This window comes from Amblyomma americanum, chromosome 1, assembly GCF_052857255.1.
Source record: "Amblyomma americanum isolate KBUSLIRL-KWMA chromosome 1, ASM5285725v1, whole genome shotgun sequence".
Lineage (NCBI taxonomy): Eukaryota > Metazoa > Arthropoda > Arachnida > Ixodida > Ixodidae > Amblyomma > Amblyomma americanum.
This window is the reverse complement of record NC_135497.1, coordinates 486,217,366-486,233,038: the sequence shown is the minus strand read 5'-3', so window position 1 is coordinate 486,233,038 and position 15,673 is coordinate 486,217,366. Positions and strand designations below refer to the sequence as shown.

Genomic DNA, 15,673 nt, shown 5'->3' with positions numbered 1-15,673 from the left:
TATTCTCCACTCCATGAAGCCTGAATGTGCTACACTGGGCTGCTCCACGCGTCGTGGAGCAGCCCAGTGGCCATTTTTTTTCATACGTCAGAGGCACTCAGCTCGAAAGCCATGCTTACTATATTCAGCAGACAAGGGTACATGTGAGACACATCTGGTATCTGGTGCAAGAATATCTAAATACTACTCAATTTTTGCTTAAGTTTTCAGATACACTCTTAGATTAAAAACAATTTGGCTACATTAGCAGCACAGCACCAAGGTACTCACCAGTTACCTGAAGCACTGTACGCAAGTTCTCGTGCCATCATGAATACAGCACACTGTCCACGTCTTCATAATGCCATGTCACTCCAGCACTTCGGTAGCAAAATTTTCCTTTAAAAAAAGTAGTTTTGTTTATGTTAGACTGGTCATATTTAATATTACTATATACTATGTACTTCTCATTGTACTGCCCCAGACTAAAAAATACCAATGATCACGCTTTGAATTATGTCATATGTGATCACCAAATTATGTGATCACCATTATGTGATCACCAATATGTTCTTAGAAATTCTGATTGAAATAAATCTGACAAAATATTATTTCAGAAAATGTGGCACAAGGAAGAAGGACGCTAGCTAGATAACCTGGACGAATGTTTTCAGTTGCATGCTGCCACCGGCACCATTGCACACAAAATGTACAATAAAGTGGGTTTTACCTTTCCGAATGAAATTTAATGCTGCAAACATTTAAGTAAAAAAATTTCAACCTTCCATTCCGCATAAAGGAAAGAAAATTCCTCTCGTTTTTTCACAAGCCTCTGCAAGTACACAATTCAGTGAATCTACTCTACAAGTACTTGAATCTATCAGCACGAGGCAGGGACGAGAAAAGAAACAAAACAGGCACTGACTCGCAACTGAAGTTTATTGAAGTGAACAGAGTATACAGAAAAGCCACACGCCACAAACTACACAATTACACATAAGCTACATCACAACATAAGTAAAAGATTGCCCTTAACATTCCTCTCATCTAGACAGTCCAACCCGCTGCATGTTAACACTATGGGCAGCACACTCACACATTCGTCACCGAGTCATAAGATGTGTCTAGCCTCGATAATTTTCTGGTTAATCTGCTGTGAACGTAGTGCCAAAATGCGTGTTGCCGAAAGGAATGGCTACAAGCCTTCACATCCCTTGTAATATGCAGATAAGTTACAACCCCTACCAATATCCAAATACCTATCATGCTCCTGTAGTCTTACATTGATACACATTCCAGTTTCACCAACATAAACCCAACCACATGATAATGGTATGCAATGCATGCAATGGTTGCAAGGCACATATATGTTGCCACGTTTCACTCGACACATGTGCTTTTCCCTAACGAAATTCACAAAATTATTAACAATTTTACAGATTGTAGACAACTTATTAGGGGCCGAACACACCATTTTTACGTCATACCTTCTGGCCACAGTTTTCAAATTTTGCAACAATTTATGTATGTACAGTAACACAGTCAGTCTTTTGGCATCTCACTGGCTGGCCCCAGCCTGATCATGCCAGTCCCTGCGAAGGGGTTTCAGCTTTTAACATGCTAAAGGGAAGAATGGCACAGCATCAAGTAACGAGGAAAGCAGGACAACACACCCACGCACAAGTGCCAACCCTGGAGCAGAAACAAAATCCAAGAGCGCGTGCTTGACATTCAGCGTTGACCGTCAAGGAAACGAGGAAACACGGATTTGAACGCTAAAGATTGAACGAGCCCGATCCTTGGCTGCCAACGCTGAATGTCAAGTACACGCTCTTAGATTCTGCATCCGCTCCAAGGATGGCACTTGTGCGTGGGTGTGCTCTCCTGTTGTCCTCGTTACTTGATGCTGCGCCATTCTTATCTTTAGCTTGTCAGACCAACTTGCCCAATCTTATATGCTCAGCTTTAACAATTTATCGCACGCTTCTGCAATAGCATGGTTAGGAAATCATGCTTTCATTAGCCTTAAAATCTTCTCTTGGAAACCAGTTGTCACGCTGTAAAAGCATGGCTTCACCAATACCGAGCCTAGACTTGACGACGCAATGCTATCTTTCACTAGCTTAGAATCGTTCGACCAACAGTCAAGTAGCTGCTTAACACTCCTGGGTGAATATCGCTAGCACACATGGCGTGTGCAGAACATCAAGGTAAGGTTGAGAAACCGCAGCTCTTTTTGTTGGGACATTTTCTCCAAGGTAAACTTGAGACAAAGGCCTTGCTCAATAAACAAGTACACAATATGTACAGGTCCCACACTATCACAACCGTTGTAAAAGACCAGAAAATCATAGACGTAGCGAAAGATTTCCCCCAGCCCATGCAATTTCTTGGCAATCATTCCTTCCACCCTGCTTAAGAGAATATTGCTTAGCACAGGGGCAACCTTCGAATCGATACATTTAGCAGACTTTTGAACATGTGCCGCACTGCCATACTCCACAAACATGCTCTTCGCTTCAAATAAAAGGAGGCAAGTGCCAAAAAAGACTTATGTTACACACCCGTTCCTAAACACGAGCTCATTGTTGTGCTCCGATATACACATTCATAAGCTTTTCACAAGATCTTCATACGGGATAGAATAAAATAGTTCTACATCGACACTAATCACAAGACAATCCGCTGGATTGTCATTCTTAAGATGCTCAACCACACTGCGAATTGAGTACAAGAAATGGATCTTCAAGATGCGAAGCAGACGGATGCTTTTGCAAATAACCAGAGATAATTTTGCATGAATCCTTTTATGAAATTTATCTGTAGAGCATGTTATTGAATAGCATTTATTTGAAGAGCATGTTTGTAGAGTAGCGCAGTGCGGTATGTGTTCTAAAGTCTCGAATATGTAGTGGTTCAAAGGTTGACCTTGTGCTAAGCAATATTTTCTTGAGTAGGGTGGATAGAATAATTGTCCAGAATGTGCATGGGCTGGGGGAAAAATCTTTTGCTATGTCGATGATTTTCTGGTCTTTTATAAAGGTTGTGATAGTTCCGGACCTATACATCTTCTCAAGTTGTTTAAGGAGCAAGGCCTTTATCTCAGGTTTACCTTGGAGCAAATGTCCCAAGAAAAAGAGCTGTGGTTTCTGGACCTTACCTTGATGTTCAGCACACTTCATGTGTGCTGGCGAGTGTTAAGCTGCTACCTGGCTACATGTCCACCATTCCAAGCTAGTGAAAGATAGCATTGCATTTTCTAGCGCGGGCTCAGAATTGATGAAATTATGCTTTCACAGCATGACGACTAGTTTCCAAGAGCAGATTTTATGGTTAACGAACGCAGGATTTCCAAACCTTGTTACTGCAAGAGCATATGATAAATTGTTAAAGAAGCTGAGACAGTTTTGCGGTGACCGGCACAATCAGGCTGGGACCAGCCAGCGAGATGCCAAAAGACCAGTTGTGTTACCGTATGTACATAAATTGTTGCACAATTTGAAAAATGTGGCCAGAAGGTATGATGTAAAAGTGGCTTTCTCAGCCCCTAATACGTTGTCTAAAGCATGTAAAATTTTAAGAATAATTCTGTGAATGTGGCTCGAGAAAAGTACACGTGTAGAGTGAAATGTATATGTACCTTGTAAAATGAATGTGGTATCAAATATTATTATCTTGTAGTCTGGTTTACGTAGGTGCAACTGGAAGGTGTATGAATGTAAGACTACAGGAACACAAGAGGGTAGGGGCTTGGCTAGGTGGTTGGGGTAACTCTGCTGTACACTGCACGGGATGTGAAGTCTGCTACCCTTTCCTTTTGGCAACACGCATTTTGGCAGTAAATTCAGAGAGATTAAATGGGAGATTATCGAGGCTAGACACATCTTATGACTCCGTGAAGAATGTGTGTTTTGTCTATCGTGTTAACACAGAATGAGTTGGACTACCTCGATCAGGGAAATGTTGAGGGCGATTTTTGACTCATGTTGTCCTGTATGCTTATCTCTAACTACATGGTTTATGGTATTGCTTGGCTTTTTATATATTCCCTGTTCACGCCAATAAACTTTAGTCGCGAGTCAGCCCCTGTCTTGTCTCCTTTCTCATCCCTGTCTTTCGCGCTGGTGGATTCACCGCAATGGCTCACCTCTGCAGAAATCCAAGGCATGACATTTTCCTCTTCACACTCGTGGTTCCGCGCATAATACGGCAAAGGCTTTTCAATTCCAAGGAAAGTTCATGGCTCCATTGAACACTGCCTCCTGCTTACAAGACACAGAGCAGCAATCATTGTAGATTCTACCTGCGACACAAAGAGCAAAGTTTTAGTTTGAGTGGACTAAACTAGGAAAGCAGTACAATATATCTATAGCCAAATAACTGAACTGAAAGAAATAGAGGGTAGTGTAATAGTGAACACACTGATATATTGCAAGTGAGATATATGCCTAATATATTGTAATATCCAACACTGCTACCATTGCCTTAGCCAACTACTTCATAAATAACAATAAATGCAGTATCACAAAAATACTGATAACGTACTATTAGTGTTAATAGTAGCAGTGCAGGTTCCATGAACAAAAAAGGGCCCAGTGCTGACTGTCGTTCCCACAGCAGCCTTGTGACCAATGGCCGGTGTAAAGGAAAGAGGAGGAATGACTGAAAAGAGAAAGAGCCAGGGGGAAGGAAAATAGGTATAAAAGGGCTTAGGATATCATAGGCAAATAAGGTTGTTTAGACAGTGAGCACAAAATAAACATTACCACACAAGTAAAGACATACAAGACCAAACATATATATCACTTTGTGCAGAGTGGCAAACTTGATGCCATTTAGCCCAAAATATGTTTTCAATAAAGTGATTATAATTATTAATAGAACAACTGACCGAGTGAAACCATAACAGGGATGAACAAGGAAGTTGTTAATATTCTGGCAGAAATAAAAGAAAATGGATCTGGCCAGGGCATACAATGCAGAGAATGAATCACCAATGGTATCTTAGGGCAACAGAATGAATTTGATGGATTTTAATGGCACAAGGGCATCTGTGGCCAAAGAGTGCCTTAGCACAAGTTAATTTCGTCTACTCAAGGTGAAATCAGAGACCCATTTCCCAAGCATTTCATTCCAGATAAGCTGAGCACCACTCCAGGGAACAGCTTGTGCATTGTATCGCAACAAAATGAATTTCACCCTAAGGAAAATATAGCAGGAGATATCTGATTATAAGTTCATTAGATAAGATTAGGTGATTTCTGATAGTGTGGCATGTAGCTGGTGCAAGACACAGATAATTAAACTGGAAAAGGCCATTGTCCTGAGGTGAATGTAAACTAAGCAATGAGGATAATGAAATTCGCTACACTAGAGCTGTTAAGAATCAGCTCAAGTTCCATGCTTCAAGATGATGCAAGTTTGCTCAGTGAAAAAAAATCATAAGTTCACCCAAGAATTGGTATCTTGGCGGTATCAGGCTGCAGGTGCAGATGAATTAATCCTGCCTCAGAGAAGAGCTACATAGAGCACAAAACGTTTTAGGCCATTCCTACACTGACAGCTGTTAATAACTATTTTAAAACTGTTTTTCATTGCACAAACAATAATACCGAGTTTGTGTTGGTCATGTGATTATGTTACTGAGGCCCTCCTAAAAATTCTAGCCAGAGCTAAAATACAAGCTGTCTCAACTAAGTTTTTATATCAACAATGAGAACATAAACACATGCAGATTATTCAAGTAGAAGTTTTATTCTTCATGACGTGCCCTACAAATTTCAAATTATACTGAAAAGTAATAGAGTGGAGTGCTTGTGCCAAAAATACTAAACCTCAACAACAAAGAGAACACAAGATAAAGGCAACAACATATTGCCCAAAATTTAAATGTTTGACGGAACAAATATGAAAAGAAAACCTCTCCACAATTGGAACAAAACAGCGTGATACCGAGCACACATTTGAAAATTGTTTCATCCAAATCCCCAGTCTGGTGCTCCAGCACTCTTCAGCCAGCATGTCATGAAATGTACAATAGTTCTGGTAGCTGTAAAGAGTATACAGCTGATCCGGCATTTTGATATGTGAACAGTAACCCTCAATGACCACCAGGCTGAATATACTTTCAAGAGGCTGTTCTAGTAACAACACTGCAGTGAAACACTTAGCAAGTTATGCTGGCGTAATAATGCAAACCGTTAATCTGAGAGTTCGCTACCACGCAACTCTGCAGTAACTCCTAAAGTGTTGCAATCGAATGAAAAAAAGGACTGCCTATTATATAAACAAAAGTCAAAAGGCTGCAATGCAAGGCCACGACAGAAGTGCTGCAATACAGCAATAGCGATACAATGTACACTTTAAGCAACACAATGAAACATGATCTTTTATCCTTAATTATCAGAATTTAAATATTTGTTTTCCTTGCTCTCTTGCAAAATTAAGTTTAGATCGTGAAAGCGCTCAAAAAGACAAGGATACAGAAAGAGATTTCCACACAGTGCGCTTACTTCCAGTGTCTTTTTGAGCACATCCACTATCTAAACATGGTAACCCAACTAGTCTAAACGCTGTCGTTATTCCAAAATTAAGCCTTTCACAAAGTGGGAGCCCCTTTCCCCATACAAGGTGCACCATAACTAATCCAACACTTTTTTCATGATATGTTTTCTCTGAGAATAAACACTGTTTGAAGATTTTGCAATAGTACTTGTCTTTTCGATTCTACGAATGTATCATGCAAGTGTTCAATGAAATGACCATCTGCCTATCTTGATCATTGCTCAAAATCAGGGTATAATGCACCATGAAGGGCAGGCTCTGCTTGATTTTTATGTTTTCCTAACGAAGCATGTACGTGCAACCCTTCTGCTGGCTTGTATGCAGCAGGTTTGTCTAGCTAGGCGAACTGTGGTTTTGCTATAAAGATGAAATGGTACTTTGGAAGAGAATGGTTTTCTAAAATGCATTTAACATACATACCGGGGCTTTAACAGCACCTGGTGTAAGCAACATCAGTGGGGGGACCGCAGGAGTGGCCTAGTGGTCCGAGCATCTGCCTCGCAAGCAGGAGGTGTGGAGTTCGATCCCCAGTGCCACCGGGTAACCAGCAGTGATACAATGGGTCGTTTCAATGGCCAGTTTAAAACTTGAAATAACCATGCTGCAATATATACAAAAAATGATTTGTGTGCTCTTTCTTACATGACATAGTTAATCATGTCATAGTGTTGGTAGTACACAAAATGCATCTGTGGAACATATACATGCACTGTTTTTGTTCACATCTTACCTGCTATGTGCTGTTATGGCATGTTATGTGCTGGGAAAGCAACAGCTAGTGAGCAATGTTGTGTTGCAGCCTTTTTTCTGGTGGAATTTGAATCATGTGAGGTGCAGCTGAAAGAAATTGTTTCATACATAAGAATATTTCATGTAACACAACAAAAAGTGCACAGCCCCATCATGAGTTGTGGTTTACACTAACAGCGAGCTTTTTACTACTCTATTTAACATATGATGCAAGTCAGTGATGCTGGAGGCACAAAACTAAATACTGTGAGGTAACAAGAGCTAATATGGACAATCATGCCTTTAAGAGATATTGTCAATATATATTTTGCTGAATGAACTAAAGTTATCCTTAGAAGCATTCAGAGGAAGATAATTTTGCTAAATGCCTTTTGCCAGAATAGGCCTTTTATGAACCAGTTGCAAATGAAAAGAATAACTTTAAGACCATGCTATGCATGCTCTAACGCCAAAGTAGTTGCATACAAGCAGTATACTATGCCCCTAGTTTTATGTTGGGCCTGTACTGCACAATTTTCATGCAAGGTAGTAGAAAGTATGTGCCATGAAACGGACCTCTGCTTGCTGAAACTGGCAAATAAGTACTGGGTTTTTAAGGCAGGAAAGAAGTTACATAGTTCCTTCTGCAGGTTTTGAACTTCAGGTTAGTTATTTGAAAAATATCAATCCCTGAACTGCAATGATTGAAGTTTTTAGCAAATAATATTTCAATTGTAACAGTGGTAACGCTCTTTTATTTGAGGAACGACTTTTCAAAAGCCTGCGTTTCATGGTGGCTGTCAAGTAGCCCTGATAAAGAGAAACCAGTCACGACACACAACCAAGCCCCCGTAGCACATTTTCAACTATACCCTCATGATATAGCTTTAAAGTAAGTGTTAAGCAATAAATATACAAATCCCTTGATTTCCTTCATGATTTATCACTGGTGTATACATACAAAGATAACTGTACAAGATGGGGAGTGCATGGTACGGAGAGAGTAGGCAGATGGTTTCTTGACACTCAAAAAGTGAGCAAGGGAAGGAAAAATCTCAGGGTGCTTGCCGTTTCGACAAGACAACTTGTTTTCGTCTGGGGTCAACATATACAGAGGAAACTTAGAATCAAGTACAGGGTTGTCCACTCTTAGTGCGAACACGCGAGCACATGGCTGTGCACTTTGGGCCACTGTGTCTGACATTGCCACACATCGAAGTGTAACATGACACGAAGCACCACATCCAGGTGCATCTCCTCTTGCGCCATTTTGCAGCGATGAGTGGCTGCGCCGCACACAGTGGACCTCTAAAGAGTGCGGCCATGCGCTCACATGTTTGCACTAAATGTGGCCAGCTCTGTACATTGCGGAATTGTCATAATTATTTGAAAAGGCATTGCACATGGTCAGAGGTTTCCCAATCCATAATTTCCCCCTCCTTTCCTGCTTTCTTTAATTTATCGTTATACTTTAACCTTATGCCCTGCACCTCCTGACATCACTTCTTGGAACCTTGGCTGCCATACTCCTCCCCTCCCCCTTCTTTTTGCCTTTTCTCCGAACCTGCCATCATTTTCTCTTTTTCCTTAAAATTATTTGCCCCCCCCCCCCGCCCTGGTATTTTATTCTGCCATGCTGCTTAATTCCTTTATCCTAGTTTTTCAGGAAAAGGCAGCCAGCCATACCAAGCCACCTGTTGCGGCTGGACATAAAGCCATTCAAGCCCACTATCCACACTCCATACCCCGAGATTCGTTTCTACTGAACTGGGCTTTTTTGTTTTCACAGTTTTGCAGGTCAACCGGTTAATCTTCTTTAGCAGCTTTCATGCCTGGTCTAGGTTCACGCTCCCCATCGTAACGCCCTTCCCATATCGCACCCTCGTCCCACACAACAGGCCTTTCGCCTCGAAGTGAAAACCTTATTTAAACCCCATCAATGATGAACACTTTGCCAGACAAAGACAAGTCCTCTTGTCGAAACGTCGGCAAGCACCCTGAGGCTTTTCCCTTCCTTATTCTGTTTGTGAGATACCAGGGACAGGTGTTCAAGCAGCCATACCACACTAATACCCCTGTCACACGGGCAACGCAAAGGCCTTTGAGAATCATATCCAAAGGCGTATGGAGTGCAGCTACCCAGTACAAATGTTGCGCCTTTGTCGCTAAGGGCCTTGGAGGCGAAGGCGCTCAACCGAGACCTTCGGAGCCCGAAGACGCGGCATTCGAGAAGCTGTGATCGCAGTACCATCCAAAGTCAAAAAGTAAAAGCAATAAAAAAAATAGATAAGCTAATAATGTTTGAAAACATTTTTTTTCAAATACGAAAGGTGTGTCTGGCTTTGGTTTTTGTACGGGTGTTTATGTTTTATGTGCAAATTTCAAGACAGTGAAAGTGTTGCGGCAACACCGAGCGCCCATGGTGGCCTAGGCATAACACGTACAAAACCTGCTCCGCTGGTGATGAGAGTAGCTGTTGCAGTACTTTTAAGGAAGCAATCAGAATAAAAAAATTGTCAAAGCTCAACGAATGAACAGAATACACCACTTTAATTTTAGAACACTCACTTCAGCCACCTCGAGTATAGCAGCGGGTGCTAAGCCTGAACGACTTTCACCTTTGGGCTGCACCGTGTAGCTGCATCGCTGCTCCTTTAAGCTTTCGCTCCTTTGGTGAAAAATGGTGCCTTTGCTGGAAAGGCCTTCGAGGAATGCCATGTGACAGGGGTATAAAGCACATTTTTTACTGACACGAAAGACTCAGTGCCTTTAGTTCTGACAACATTCTGAATCATGCTTTGGTGGCTTAGCATATCAAAATACTGGACATAACAAAATCAGCTAATTAGTGAGGGCTATTATTTGCTATAGGTAAAATTAATACATTCTCCTAAAATAATGAAAATAAACCACCAGCACTGACATCAATGTACTATTTGGCTGTAACATACTGACATGACAATATAGTTACACGTAAATTCCCTTTTCGCACTTCAAAACTGCATGCATTATTTCTAGAAAGTGCGAGAACAGAAGCTCATACATAGTGCCAAAGAAAATAGTGCATAATAGTACCACTTATGAGGTGTTTATCGGCAACTGCAATGAGCAAGGCTATGTTAATGGCAATCCAGAGTTGTTATGTGTCTTACGAGCGCATGCACTTGGGAGGTGATAGCAGCTGTGGACGCAGCTGTCCATCGCAGTTTTGAGTCTGTCGAGATAACACATGGGGTAAGGTATTCCCTGTTTTGCTGCCGAAGGCAAAACCGTCAGCGAGTGGAGTTGCCTTGCTATTCACTGTCAATATCTACTGCTCAAAGTAAAGGAAACTAGGGCATAAAACATACAGCATTTCATATTACGCTTTGGCCAAATGCAGTGAGAATGAAACAGACTAGAGACTTGTCATATGACGTTTGCACTCTTTACTTTGCACCAGAGGAAAATAAATTTATGTACAGTTGACCTACTGCTTGCCACAGTCCTAGAAGAAATGAATCCAGGTCTCAGAAATTCTACCGAGAGAATACTGATGCTGCATGTGCATTTCTCTGAACTGTTCTGAAATATGCAGAAGTTACCAATTGTTTTACTACCTGATTACATACTGTAATCTTTGCAAGGAATATGAGGTTAACGGACTGGGAAAAAATGTCAGGAATGGTACCTTTGGTACTGGGCACTTGGACAAACAAATGACCCACTGGGCGTCCCCAGGAGCTCTGCTACCAGGCACCCCTAGCAACAGTAGTCAATTTTCCAGATCCAAAGGAGCCATGCGAATGATTGCCGAAAAGTCAAGTTTAAGGACAGCAGATGCATTAACACAAAACGTTTTTCCAACTTTGTTTCAGTGTGATAAATGGTTTCAAATCTCTAGACTATATCTGGTAGTACACAAATTATCAGAACACCATCTCCCGCTCAGAATCATCTCAAAACACATTCGACACGCAGTACCAACATGGACAGTTCGTGCTTAATTGAATCCAAAAGTTTACGCTGATCGACCAATATTACTCTAAATAGAGACAGAAAGCGCATGCACGTTGTACTGATGTTATCGTGAACATAACATGCGACCAGACGCAGGGTTACAATACAAACAAAAAACCGCTTTCAAAATTTGAGAACAAAAGGCTCACCTTCTCACAAGTTCGCCAAACCGGAGACGTTGCCGAGTGGGTGCCGCCAAAGTCACTCGCAATGCACAGAAACAATAAAAATGCAGTGCCGCTGACTTTCCTTGAGCAATTCCAGTCGATTGAACTTCCAATTGTTCGCACCGACTACCTCTGCAAGCATGTCTAAAAGTTAGCGGCGCAGCCACGCCATTTGCAATTTACGGAGATACACGGGAAATTCATAGCGCCATTCGCGTATTCGCGCTCAAGCTCACGTCGCTGATGTCGCAAAGGCGCACAACGACAAAAACATATAAGATGTATTTAATTTTACGGTAGCTTTTTTAGCTGACAACCTGAATCGTTTGATATATTGTTTTTTTCTTTTCGTTGCATGAACGTTGTTACCACCAGCGGCAGCGCAGCTTGGCCATGGCTAGCCATGGCGAAGTCGAAGCGCTAGCCGAGCCCGCAGTCGGAAACATGTGCGCAGTTAGCGCAGTGTGGAGTTGAATGAACAGGCGCTATGGAATGGGTTTTTGTTCTTCCGTGTTCGCTGCGTGCGTCCTGCGCGTTGTGTGTGTTTAGTATGTGTGTGTGTATGTGTGTGGCCGGAACGCTGCATTGGAGTGTACATACAACAGTCGCTGTCCCGTGCGGCATCGGTGCGTAGCAAAACGATCATGCAGAATGTGCGTTACAATGCCAGTGGCCCTGCACGAAAGAGGAGACTTGAAGCCGACGGAAAAGCTGCTCTCCCTCGTGGTACAGCAAGAATCTGACGAGTAACCGTCGACGCGCGTTTCGGTAGATGATTCCGTTTACCACGCCAAAAAATTCAGCACTGCCCAACAGCAATGATGAACTTCTACTGCATCATGATGCTGCATCATCACCTGTATGATGTTTGTGACAAGCTTGTTGGATGTGAACGTGGCCATGAATGGTATTCGCCGAGCTGCGGCCCTCAGGGCGGGGCACCAGTGGATACCTGAAGACGATTACTGTTTTCCCGCGCCCTGGCGTCTCGCATATAACCGAATGCTTTGGCGTTAATTATTTATGTCTGAATTTCACACGTAGTTGGACTCGCAAACATTGCAGCCGCATCGTACAAACGTACCGTCGGAAGAGCACCCTTTTTCATTTTTTTTAGGGAAGGGGTGGGGGAAATTACCGTCTGCTCATATTTAATGCCACTAATATTTTCAGCTTATTTTCTAAACAGGTGCCGTGGTGGCACTGTAAGCAATGCATTTATTGGGCAGAAGTTTATTTGATGTTGTGTTGGCACAAGGCTTATGATTGTCATTTTACTGGGGTGCCATGTTAAAGCAAAACATCATTGTACACTCTCCTTGCAGAATGTCTAATGAGGTAATAAATTACTGAGCAGCCAGTATGCACTGTGTTAAATGCGAGGAACGTTACTGAAGTACTTCACACTTGTCATGATCTGTTGTCGTTAGTGATTACGTATGCCTTGGTGTCTGTTGCTTTCCAGTGTAGGGGACGAGAGGCATGTCGAGCTCCACTTAGCAGCTTTTTTCCTTCCACTCTCTACTGGCCAACATGGTAAAATAAACTCAACATAATGCTTCATTGCTCAGACATAGATTAGACTACATTTCACTTATTTACTCTCAGGGCCGAATCGCATCGAAGAGAGGAGTGAGTGACTAACATAAATACATGTGTAGTGAGATTAATTAAAATGATTATACACAGCAGACATGAAGGCACCGGATGCAGTGGTGGACACGACGAAGGCAGAGAAGATGTGACAGCTGGAAACGTAGAAAAGTGGAGATCTGCGTGAGTTTGTACACGACTTAAGGTGAACACTAGCAAAAAAATTAAGAAGGTGCAGAGGATTGAGGCCAGAGTTAAAACTGTAGTTTAACAGAGGAAAGCACCTCCCAGCAAGGCGAAATTTGCACATGCAAGCAGTTATGTGAACACAGAACATAGAAAATGAAACTCCTTTTTTGACAGAAGGAAAGCTAAGGCACATTGCTTATTGTGATGTTGCTTAAAAAGTTGGTGTCTAGTTGTTCCCCTTCATATGTGGTCCTTCCACACCCAGCAAATGAAATGTCATCAAAAAGGAGCATCTCCAATCACTCTAATTACATGGGAGGTACACATCGCCAAATGTCAGAGGCTTGGTGTCTCATCTTGCAGGCTAGCTAGTTTGGCAGATTTAAACTTTTCCGCATGTAAGAGGCATGCGGTAGCCTTGAAGGGGAGTATTTCATAAGTGTTACAGCATATTGTACAGTCTGGCATGCTTCATTATTTACATCACAGTAATATGCTAGCACAGGCTGGAAAGTTTGTAAGTGAACAGAAAAAAACAATGTTCATGCCATATCTTAGCCACGTTCTTAGTATTGTATAAAAAGTGCAAATAAGGAATTCCTCATTTTTTTGTCAGCTTTTTCTTTTTGTGCATTGATTTTTTGCAAGTTAGCAAGGTTCTACAGTCTTGTGTGCCTATCGGCTGGCCCCTTGTTTGTCAAAGGTAGCGAGTACACAATGGGTCGTGTCAGTGCAAGCTAAGTAAACGATGGATAGAAAATTCGTGCTTTCAGAGTATTTCCAGAAAAAACTGCTATTATTTCCTACTCAGGATGGGGGAACAGCATCGATGGTGCACATCCTCCTTGTCACTGCAGCAATTATGGCTGCTCGCTGCTTTTTGGTGGCGTTTCATTTATCTGCAGGAAGAGCAGGCATGAATGGGCGGCAATAGGTACCTACTAAATTAAACATTGCATTGAGCAATATGTTGTTGTGTCTGTGCTTTTGTTATCCATGAAGGAGTTGGTGTTTTTGATTAATGGTTGTGTAGCAAAGATGTAACTGCTACATTGCACTGCATTCACAGATTTGTTTGCCCATGCTTTTGGTTTACTCAGTTGTTTATTTCCTTACCAAATGGCAGATGGAAATTCGGCTTTCAACTTGTGCACTTTCATCATGTTTGCAATGTACTTTCAGCTGGTGTTCAGTTTCACTTTGGAGAAGTTGTCCAACCATTGTCTGTGTCTAAATGTTTTCTAACAGTTGACCTCATTACGCAGCATTTCTCACAGAAAGCCAATGCTGCAGTAGCATTTTTATTAAATGTTACTCTATCATGTGGCTAGCAATGTAGGGAAAAATATTCATCAAGTCAACTTTTAACATTATAGCAAATTAAGGCCTTTGTTATTTAACGTTGCTCACAATTTGTACCAATTACTCAACCTTGAAGCAACGTAATGCGTTAGCACCCTTCCTCGGCTCTTCATTGTGTTAATCACATTAGACATGCTCACGGTCGTTCGCCATGCTAGTTTGCGGACATTGTTGGCTAAGAGTAAACCAGACAAATAAAAAATCGGACGTCACGTGATGCCTATAGTCCACGGGCCAGCAGTTCATCGTGTAAAAGTGGCGTCACATCATAAGCATCTTCTGTTTTTGCTGCATTTAAGCAAGTTATTAGTGCGGTTGGTGCAACACATAATCGATGGGGTCAACCGTCCTGTCGTGTTAAGTTTTGATCCCTTAAATTGAATGTTTAGTATTTTTCCCTTCAACGACTACAGAGGAACACGGACGATTCCTTCAATACTGGACTGAATATACGGTCATTCCCTACGTTTCATTGAAAGCAGAAGTGGTTCTGTATTTAAAACGTACATAGTCTACGTTATAGGTACGGAATTTTTTTACAGTGTACGACATTAATTTCGCAGCTCTGGTGTCTGGAAATATATGCAAAGTTGTTCATTTTCCTGCTGCTGGGTCTGAACTTTCAGCCTCATGCTTAGTAGCAGAATATCACTCCCACCGAGGCTGCGCAACGTGTAATGCAAAATGTACCCTAGTGCACAGCTGGGGAGGGGACACTCTAGGTTTCATTTTGATCTCAATCTGTGCCAGTTTGAGTTAGGAGGAAGTATAGCACGGCTATCTTTCTCACTTATTACCACGACAGAGTACAAAGTGTGAGAAATTGCAGGGGGGGGGGTGCACTATGCACACATATTAGAGTTGGTGTTGAAATGTGTCATGTTAAGTTTTCAAGTGGCTTGTTTGAAATGTTACACAGGTCCACATTTCCGCTACAAGAGCTCTGGAAGCATTGCAGATGTGCCTAAATTTGAGAGTTCATTGTTAGCAACTGAACTCAGGGTGCGTACAGGCTTTTGAGAACCTTGAAAACCTTTGAATTTGAAAATTTGTTTCCAAAGGCCCTTGAAAATCGTGGACTTCTTGCTGCT

General features: G+C 41.9%; 1 long non-coding RNA gene across 1 annotated transcript; it reads right to left on the bottom strand.

The window, feature by feature from the left end:
• Nucleotides 1-271: 271 nt before the first annotated feature.
• LOC144105126 (uncharacterized) lies at nt 272-4,660 on the bottom strand. The gene is made up of 3 exons (XR_013308710.1): nt 4,525-4,660; nt 4,127-4,282; nt 272-378 (listed from the first exon to the last, which is right to left on the bottom strand). It is a non-coding gene; the product is annotated as an uncharacterized LOC144105126 (long non-coding RNA).
• Nucleotides 4,661-15,673: the final 11,013 nt, after the last annotated feature.